Below are 9,873 nucleotides of genomic sequence, written 5' to 3'. Positions count from 1 at the left end.
TACCCAAATACTGAAAAGATTTAGCCTACATATGAGGAATGATTTGGGATAAAGAAAAGAAACACGCAGGTCACTGGTTTAGATCACAAATTTGTTCGTCCATTTATGCCAGCAAGTCCTAAACTGCTAACATCTTTAACCATCTGATTAGGTTTCCATGAACCAAATCTTAGATATTTCATCAGTAGTGACTAAAAAGTCACTATTATCATAAGGATTTCAACTTTAGTAAAGGAAATTTTCACTAGAGAATTAAAATGTCCTATTAACTAAGTCAATTTTAGCTAAACACCAGGATTTTTCTGTGTGTGTGTTTTTTTTCCCTTTTCTTTCTTTCTTTCTTTCTTTCTTTCTTTCTTTCTTTCTTTCTTTCTTTCTTTTTCTAAACTGAGAGGGGAGTTTGTTGGTAATGGTAAAATTTTTCCTTTCAAGAACTCTGATTGCATTTATATGACTGTAGATAGACAGAGGTTCTGATATAGCTGCTTTAAGAGTTATCCAATTTAGACGGTCCAATTATAAAATCATTTGAAAGGTTATGGCTTCAGGGAAACTGTCAACTTAAATTGAAGCAAATTATTTCTTATTCTGAGGTTGCTCAGAATAATGGCATTTCAGAAACACGAGCTTACCCATGGCTTTTGTTTTGGTGAAGGTTTCAAAAACAGAAAATCATTTACATATTATTCTATGCATACACACACAAAAATGAAAAACAAATCCAGACTGGTACTTAGTCGTGTGAGTTGAACACAAGTTCTGACTGAGTCATAATGATGAAAAATTTCCCTAACATTTAGAAACCTGTTCTCAAATGCAGAGGAAATAAAATATCATGGTATCAAATGTTCTTTTCTGAAAAGGAAGCAACTACAGAAAGCATTATTTTACTTGTTCAAAGTTACCATTGCTATTGGGATGCAATCTCCCCACCTCAACTCCAATACTGGTTTCAAAACAAACATATCAGACTTGATTTTCTTATGTAGTTAAATCTCCATACTATTAAATCAAAATCCAAGACCCAGATATTAAGATTGTATATACATCAGTGCAAACAGTTATTGAGCTTCATCTTCTGAACAAGAATGCCAAGTTAGTTTCTCTACATAAAAAGCAATTACAGAGACCAGCAGATGGAGTAATGGTTATGTTGCTGGACTCTCACATAGCTGACAGCGGTTTGCCTCCCGGACCCGGCAACTTAAAACTTACACCGGGAATTTGTGCGTGTGTGCCGAAAATCTTGAAAAGAGATTGGAAGTGAAGAGAGATTGGAAGTGAAGGGATTGTGGCATGACCAACCCCCACGGGGGATGATTTCTCGCTTTCTGTCTCTCTGGTGAGTGCATGTACCCTATAGCAAAAACAAACAAACAAACAAAAAACAAAAACAAAAACAAAAAATACTCTCAGGAAAAGAAAAGCAATTACAATTTAAGGACACTTCATATTTGCCTTTTTGGCAGCACCAAGTCTGCCTCATCTGAATCTTTTCATGTCATGAGAAACATCAACTCTCCACTGCTGTCCATGGTACCAAATATTCGTTCGGGATCAAGACCTCTGGCAAAGCCTCTTGGTTTATCAGTTGCATCTCTCTTCTTAGATTTGCTATCATCGGGTTCTCTGTCAGATAAGACTTTCTCTCTGCACCATGTTTTTCTTTACCAGCTTTTTGAGAATTAAGAAATGCTTCAATTAACTCTGGATGGTCTAAATTTTCTTCTGGTTCCCAGGCATTGTCAGCATCTGTAAATCCCTTCCACTTCAGTAAACAGTCCCCCTTCGCATTCATACAGTTCAGTACTTTTTCCACCATAAATTATTCAGGATCTGCCTCTTACACTTTTTTTACTCTTTTCATTCTGTCTCTTACCCAGTTTTTGCAACGTAGTTTTATTGGAGGCCATTTGTTATTGCATACTTAAAGATTTTACCACTCGGAGTTGCATCCTAGTCTCACTCCGACTGGGATGGAGATGCCACTTTTTGTTTGTTTGTTTGTTTAGTGTACCTTTGGAAGCCTCTTACAGGCAAAATAATGTTGAAAGGGATATAAGCTTATTTAGAGTATAGTTTCTCTCTTCATGAGTTTAAAGTGTGTAGGAAAAGAGAGGTTAGGTGAGGATATGGAGTTCTGTTATCAAATTCAGCAGAAAGATGAGGATGGAGGAGAGATAGCAGTCATGAACAGCAGCTTTATCAATTAAGTGGCTAGAAGTCCAGCTGATGCATTTTAGAAGGCAGTGGACAGAACTACAGGAAACCCATTTGAGAAGCCATATTGAAATTTTAGTACAAAAAGAGCCAAAGAGAAACAAGCATTATAAAGGGGATTGTAAAAGTGAATTATTTCCCTCGAGTTTGAAAACAACTCGTATTTAAATAACATTGTTATTTTACTATTTTTATTTATTTTTTAAGTAGAACTTTTATCAGTCTACAAAGAGTGCAGATATTCTGTCATATTCTTGGAGTGGCTGCTTGCGAAGGAGTCTTAAAAGTCTTCTAGGCAAAGGACTAGCAGGTGGCGTAGCGGTTAAGTTGTTGGACTCCCGCATGGCTGGCAGCATTTGAGTCCTAGACTCAATGGCTTAAAACTCACACTGGGTGCTTGTGCATGTGCATGCACATGAGTGCCTGAGATCCCAGGAAGAGAATGGGGGGAAAAGGATTGCAGTGTGACTGTCCCCTGGGGGAATGATTTCTTGCTTTTTGTCTCTGTCTTTTGGGCGAGCACATGCACCCTATAGCAAAAATCTCTCCAGTAATAATAATTAATCTTCTAGGCAAGTCTGTCATTTACAAAGGACTCCATTTTAAGAATCTGTATGGTCAAATGCCTCTTGAAGAAGGAAACTCACAATTTTCAGTTTAGATAATTTTGTTGTTGAACAGTTCTATTAAGACTCTGTCCCCAACTTAAGAAACTTAGAACAGAACATTTCCTTATTGAGCTACTATTCTTTGGAAAAAATGTCTATCAGAGTACCCTTCACTAAGGGAACAAATCTGAAGAGGTACCAGCCCATTCAAGGCAAATAGCTTCTCCAAATCAAGGGTATCTGCTCCCTCCCACAGGTTTTAATCAAAGAAGGATCTTCCTTAGGTACTGGTACTGACTTCTCTTTTATCCCTAGCATATTAAACTTCTTGGACTCCATATTTCAATGGCCACCTTTAGTCAAATTTTTAAAATGTGGATTGTAGCTACAGGAATTGCATAGTCTATATTTTTTTTCTGATGGTTCTAGTTTTAGATGCCAATTCTCACTCTCTGTCCATATAATCCATGTGTAATATTAACTGTATTTTAAAGATTACAAACTCATTTAGATATCTATTTGAAATGCCATCTTGCTTAAAAAAAAGCAAATTATGTTAGCTATAGTCTCATCTGAAATCAACCACACTCAAAGTTTGAATTATTCAGAGAAAATTGCTCTCAAAGTAAAAATGTACCATTTTATTTTGCAGATGTATTCAGTGTTGCTGAGTACTTTAATTAATGTCAATAATAAATTTAAAATGGAAAAAAAAGCAAAAAATTCTCAGGGAATGAAAACATAGTTCTGAAGTATCATTTATTGTAACTCTAATGTAGTGAAAGTTTTGTAAAGTTTATGTGAAATAAAATGTGGATTTGCATAACATATATCAGAATACTAGTACAACTTTTGAATTTCAAGAGGGAATTAATTAATAAAGACTAAAAAATAAATTCTAGCAATATCAATGTACAGTGTAGCAATTTGATTAGTACGAAGCAGAAATGATTATATCCCACAACTCTAGAGCCTACTAAACTCATTAGTTTAACTTTGTTCCCCTGCAGAATCCAAAACAGTGTAATTTGAAAAATTATTCAGAAACTATTTATAGAATTGTGTATTCACTTTAAAAGCAAAGTTTTCTCCCCTTCAAAGGATGGTATGAGGTAAATCATCAGGCTTGAGGAAGATATAATGCGTTCCCCCAAATGTGGAAGTGTTGTCTAATGGGGTCTGGTCAACCAAAGCATTGTTAAAATCTTTTTGATTGAGCTAGGAGAAATCCTAACTAATGTGTTCTTTGCTAAAAAGGATAATTAGTGTTGATGAGCCTCTATTCCTCAAAGGAGGGATCTGGGTGAGATATGATGGGGTGTGTGTGTGTGTGAGTGTGTGTGCACGTCAGGTGCCTGTGAACCTGTGAAGCAAAGGTGTTAAACAAACAAACAAAATAACAATAAGTCTTGTCTAGAAAGCAAGCACTTCTTAAATACGAGTACTATCTTGTGACTTATGTTAGACATTTTGTTTTTCCCCTGCTGTAGCTGATGGGTGGTATATTACTGACCCACTTAACATTTGCACTTGGAAAGCAACCCATATACTTTCCTGCACCCCAGAGTCTGCACTCTTTGCCTTGCACAATCTCATTCCATGCCCTCCTTGCCGGCACTCAATCTGCCACTGTCCCTTCACCTCCAAGTGCTATCACCCTAGATTTTGGCCTGGCTAGAGCCTTATCTCATCAGTCTTATCTCAACTCAAATGTGACTTTCTAAGAGAGGCAGTTTATAAAAATTCTAATAAAGAAGCACTTCCCAGCTCGCCTTACTCTAACTTCCACCTATTCTCATTCAGAAAGGGAACTGCTTCACACTTCAGATCTAGAAAATCTTTACTACATAGGCTGATTTTGATTTTCAATCTGGGAGCTTGGATCGAATTCTGAAGGATTTTCTGTGCCATCAACTCATTTTATCTGACCCAGATGGAAAAGGATATGACTGATACAGACGATGCATTATCACCTTGGATAAAACTTGGTCTCTTTTTATTCCATTTTACTCTTTTATTTATTTATTTTTTTGGTACTAATTTCTATAGAAAATTCATAATTATTTGTTTACTGTTTTAATGTGGATGTACCCTTGACAAGTAACCATGAGCACAGAACCCTTGTCTATTGTATTCACTTGTTGAATTTTCAGTGTCTAAAATGGTGTCTGGCACATACAAGTACTTTAATTTTGTGCAACATAATTGAATGATGAAGTGGCCCCATTATAAAAAGATGACATGTATGTGACACCTGTATATGCACTGGGCAAGGGTTGGGTGTAGAGTAGGCAATCTACCAATATTTCACTTGTCTACAGCTTTCCTATGTGAGAGGATCAGTAAACCCTTCTAAGTGCTACTCAAGTATATTTAAATCCAGCTATCACAAAGTTTGTTATATTCTTTCTTTCCTTATTTATTTCAATACAAGATAATCTATAACTTAGACTCTTGTTAACCTTTTCTTCACTCTTGGCAAGTTTGAAAATGATTATATTTTATAACTGAGGCATTTAACTAAGTTCAAGTATCTTCCTTAATCAAGATTTATTAATGAGAATGCTATTAAACTATAACATTGTTTGACAGGAATGACTGTTAACTTAATCAGAAACTCACAAACTCATCGTATTTCATACATGTTACAGTACTATTTGGATAAAAAAACCTGGGTGTACAGATAATTGTATATATCACAAAATTAAATTTATCTACTCCATTAAAAAGAACTGTTTATTAGTGCTTATTGGCTTTATCTCCACAAATTAAACCTGCCTGACGTTTTTCTTTTTTTTTGGAGAGGTTTTTGCTATAGGGCGTGTGCGCTCGCCAGACAGACAGAGAGAGACAGAGAGACAGAAACCAAGAAATCACCCCCTAGGGGGGATGGCCATGCCACAATCCCTTCTCCTCCATTCTCCTCTTGGGATCTTGGGCAGGCACGCACATGCATCTGGCGTGAGTTTTAAGCCACTGGATCCGGGACGCAAACCGCGGTCGACTACATGGGAGCCCAGCAACATAGCCATTACGCTAACTGCTGGTCCCAGCCTGGGGTTTTTCTTACAATGAGATCTGTTAGTAAGTCCAGCTCCCAGCTTGGTTTAACTTGTACACGGTAGACTTATAGCTCATTGATGCTTTTGTTCTAACTTCTACCTCTAGGACCAGAAAATTACCCAAAGAGGCTGATTTTGATTTTCAATAGAACAAGTTCGATAAAGTATAAATTTCAGATTTTTTTTTTTTTTTCCCAGTGTCACCAAGTCATCTTTTCTGGCCAGGATGGAAAAGTGTGTGGGTGATGTAAGCAACCCATGACCACCATGGTCTTTCTAGTTAAGAGAAAGACAAGACTCGAGCTGTGTACAACAAGCAAATACACCATTTCCCGCCCCCCCCCCATCCTGTTTCATGTCTTACAGAGCCCTTATAATGATTTCTGTTCAGGTTCCTTCTTCCTGTATTTGTATATCCTAGCTAGTCCACTTCTTCTGGAGGCAAGCAGTGGAGCTTTGTTCTCTCTACTGTTTGGGGATTGGGATATCTCTTCCTCCATGAGGATGAGTCTCAGGGTCTCTCCTTCAGTTACCGCATGCCTCGAACTTGAATTCCAGCACAAGCTCACTTAGCTAAGTATGGGAGTAAATCCTCCACCTCTTACTCATGTAGATGTGGTGCCAGTGTTAATGATGTAAATAGTGTTTTAGGTTGATGGATAAAATCTATAATTCATTTTGTGGAGTGGTAGATCACCTGAAACCCACATCCTGTCATTCCTCCTCTAGTGTCAGTTTCATAATGCAAATTGGCTATAACAGGATTGGGTAATCAAAGGCATAATTTGCATTCTGAGGACCATCATAGGTTATAGCTTGAACACAGTTGGAAATTAGTTTTTCCTAAAGGAAGAGTTATGATGGAACTGTTAACTACTTCCTTTGAGTGGGTCTGGTTGTTGTTATTTGTTTGTTTGCTTGTTTTTAGCTTCAAACATTAAGAAAGTAAAAGAAGCTTATGCTGATGAGTGGCTTGGATACAGGAAAAGAAACCATGCGACTCTCAGCTGGGTGCACTGAAAAGCAGCAGCATTCATTCTCAGTGTATAGATTATACATTTAGGAGAAAGCACTCATGCTACGAAAATTAAGTGTATACTAACACTTTGAAAACCTCTGTCTCCCCACTTTTTTTTTTTTTTGACACTCATTTGATAATAGAATGTGTTAAGACTATGTAGCAGTCCCCAGGAACATACTGATGAGCAGAGTTATTCGACTCAAATGCAATTTTTGCTAATGCACACTATTTTATTTAGGAACAGGAGGTTGTTTTAAGGCTAGTCTCTGATTACCGCACAGCAGATTATATTTCTAATTTTGAAGCTCTCCAAATGCACTCTGGGCCTTCCATTTTTTCCCCCTTACTATACCGTGAATGTATGCAATTCAACAAGCATTAACTGGGCACTCACAGTGGTCTGGAACCTTAAGATCTAAGGACAAGGAGATGCAAATGTCTAGTTTCTGTCTTTATGGAGTTCACAGGTGATAAATAATGAATTACACCAGGATATGATCAATCAATTTAGGAATAGAGGTTTGTGTAAAGTCTTTCAGAGGGCAAGCTACGTGCCGTAGAGCCAGGAAGACTTTAGAGGGGTCTCACCAACCTGTATGAGATAATAATATCTATTTTGATATTAGATATTACTGAGAATTGAGTGAGATACTCTAGATCTTTCAGCACATAGCAGTCTTTCATGTCTGTTAGTTATGAAGATGGTAACAGATTACCTTTGCTTCTTACTATTCTTAGACTAGAGAAATTTGATTTAAAACTGTCTTAACATCCTAGAATATTAAACTACTGTCTACTTTCCCTTTACTCTCTTCCTTTAAAAAATGCCTACCCATTTTTCTTCTCCCACTTTAGAACACGTGTATATCAAGTTAATGAAATTAAAACAAAAGGTCTTAAGGCAGGGATAGGGTGGAATGTAGAATTGGGAAAATGAAGGCAAATGGACATGAGAATATTGCAATTCTACATACACCTTTGCCTAGCCACAGAAATTGGAAACTATATAAGGAAAGTGTACAGGTGATGTTTCTTTTCTGCTGTATCTGAGAATAATAATATTTATTAGCAGAGGCTGGGTTGAGTTTTATAGCCCATGAACAGAAGGTCTGGACTCACATCACTCTAAGCATGTTCGTGGTATTTGAGTAGAAAGGCAACAATAGATTTAGAATAATACAGTTATTTATATTTACAGACTTATTTAGGGAAAGGTACATAATATAATATCCAAATGCAATGTATAAAATAATGTATTTTTCTAGGGACAAACATTCTGCAGATGGTGATGAACTCGGTGGATGTGAATAGATAGCATCTTGGAAAATGAGCAAATACAGTTGCAGTTTTACTATAAATGTCTTATATTTAATATAAAACATTCTACTTTTCTAAGAATTTGAAAACGAGTAAGAGGCAGTATTGTACAGAGGTTAAGAACACAGGCAGTTTGTCACTAGCTATGTGACCTTGATTCGTTCATCTCTAAATGAGAGCAATAGCAATTATGTCACCAGGTTTTGTGAGAGTTTAATTGGAAAGTGATCTTACTATAGTTACTGGCATGCAGTAACAATTCAGTACATGTTAGCTATTTCAAATTAACAGGTAATATCTATAATTTTCTAGTGATATCTGAACATGATATAGAGCATTCATAAGCCAAAGACAAAATTTTGTCCTAATGATCTGCTTCCCTTTTCAGCCTTTTTGAAGATCTAACATCAAGATAACTACGATAATGTTTCTATATAATTTTCTAGTTTAAGAAGCTCTTTATTTTATGGCTAACTGGGTATGTTCCAAGAATTGAAGATTAGGGGCATGGATTTTCCCATTACTTTTGTCACAGAAGTCTCACCTGGCACTCAGGCTACTTTAAATACATTAGGTGGATCTGGGTCCTGTAGCTCATTTGGGTCTGTCATAAAATCAACACTACTTTGTGACCTGGGCAGTCTGCCTCTGAAGAGACCAAGCCAGCAGAAGTGTATATTGTCTGCCATTGTGGGGCATGACCTAGCTTCTAAACAGAAGGAAACTTTTCTATGTTTGTGGCAGGTTTTAGTGGTAGTGTCCTGGGTCATGTTACACAGAGCTAATTCTTGGCCCCGAGCTGGAAGTCCATGCCCTTTGAATTTTCCTGTCCTTTAGCATGGTGACTGAAAGTGCTGATCAGAGCAGATACACCTGGTTTAGTCTCGTTTTTTTCATATGCGAGTTGGTGTTCTACAGGAAAGATGCTTCTACAAGTGCCACTTCTAGAAGTACACAGTACAAAGTCCAGGAGGTAAAGGATAAACCTTTGTCGATATGTTGAAAACTATTGATCTCTGAGGATTTTGTGTTTCAGATTGAGCTGGCCAAGTCTACAGAATGCCTTAAAACTTCTAATTCATCTTTTATCTGTCAGTTAGCTCTTGCCCTGTCTGCATTTATTATTAGTAGTGCCATCATCTTTTGTTTCACCAGGACATCGAGTGACTAATGTCATTAGCCCTGAGTACTCACAGGAGTGGAACTCTAGCCTGAGTTAATGTGATGTGCTGGGGCAGTTGGTGAAATGGTGGTACATGTTTAAGCACTCTTTCTTCAGCACAGGTCTTGTGGCATTTTAATTTGTTGATAAGCAGATTCTGAATTGGTAATTTTGACCAAATTGATTGAACAAGTCATTCCAAAAAATCAGTTTCTGGTAATTTTTACCTTTTATTTTCTTTGTTCTCTGAATTGGCCAAGTAAATGGGCTGTATTATTAAGGAAAGTCACAATGGTAATTTCTCATAGCAGTCAAACAAAAAGAAAAAGAACAGAGCCCAAGCCTCATTTTCTCCATTAGTAAAATATAGCATGTAGTAGCAACTTCATAGATTTTAATAAGGAGATATTTGGGAAATAAGTGAAGGCCCTTTATACACTGTACAGCTTATGTAAAAGTTAGGTGTAAGGTGTTAGATTTATC

At 36.9% G+C, this 9,873-nt stretch overlaps 1 pseudogene; it reads right to left on the bottom strand.

Moving 5' to 3' along the window:
• Nucleotides 1–1,061: 1,061 nt before the first annotated feature.
• Nucleotides 1,062–1,913, bottom strand: LOC102497965 (chromobox protein homolog 3 pseudogene; annotated as a pseudogene).
• Nucleotides 1,914–9,873: the final 7,960 nt, after the last annotated feature.

The sequence above is a fragment of the Tupaia chinensis genome, unplaced genomic scaffold, assembly GCF_000334495.1.
Source record: "Tupaia chinensis unplaced genomic scaffold, TupChi_1.0 Scaffold146177_1, whole genome shotgun sequence".
Classification (NCBI taxonomy): domain Eukaryota; kingdom Metazoa; phylum Chordata; class Mammalia; order Scandentia; family Tupaiidae; genus Tupaia; species Tupaia belangeri.
The sequence above is the reverse complement of the archived record's forward strand: the minus strand, read 5'-3'. Positions and strand labels throughout refer to the sequence as shown.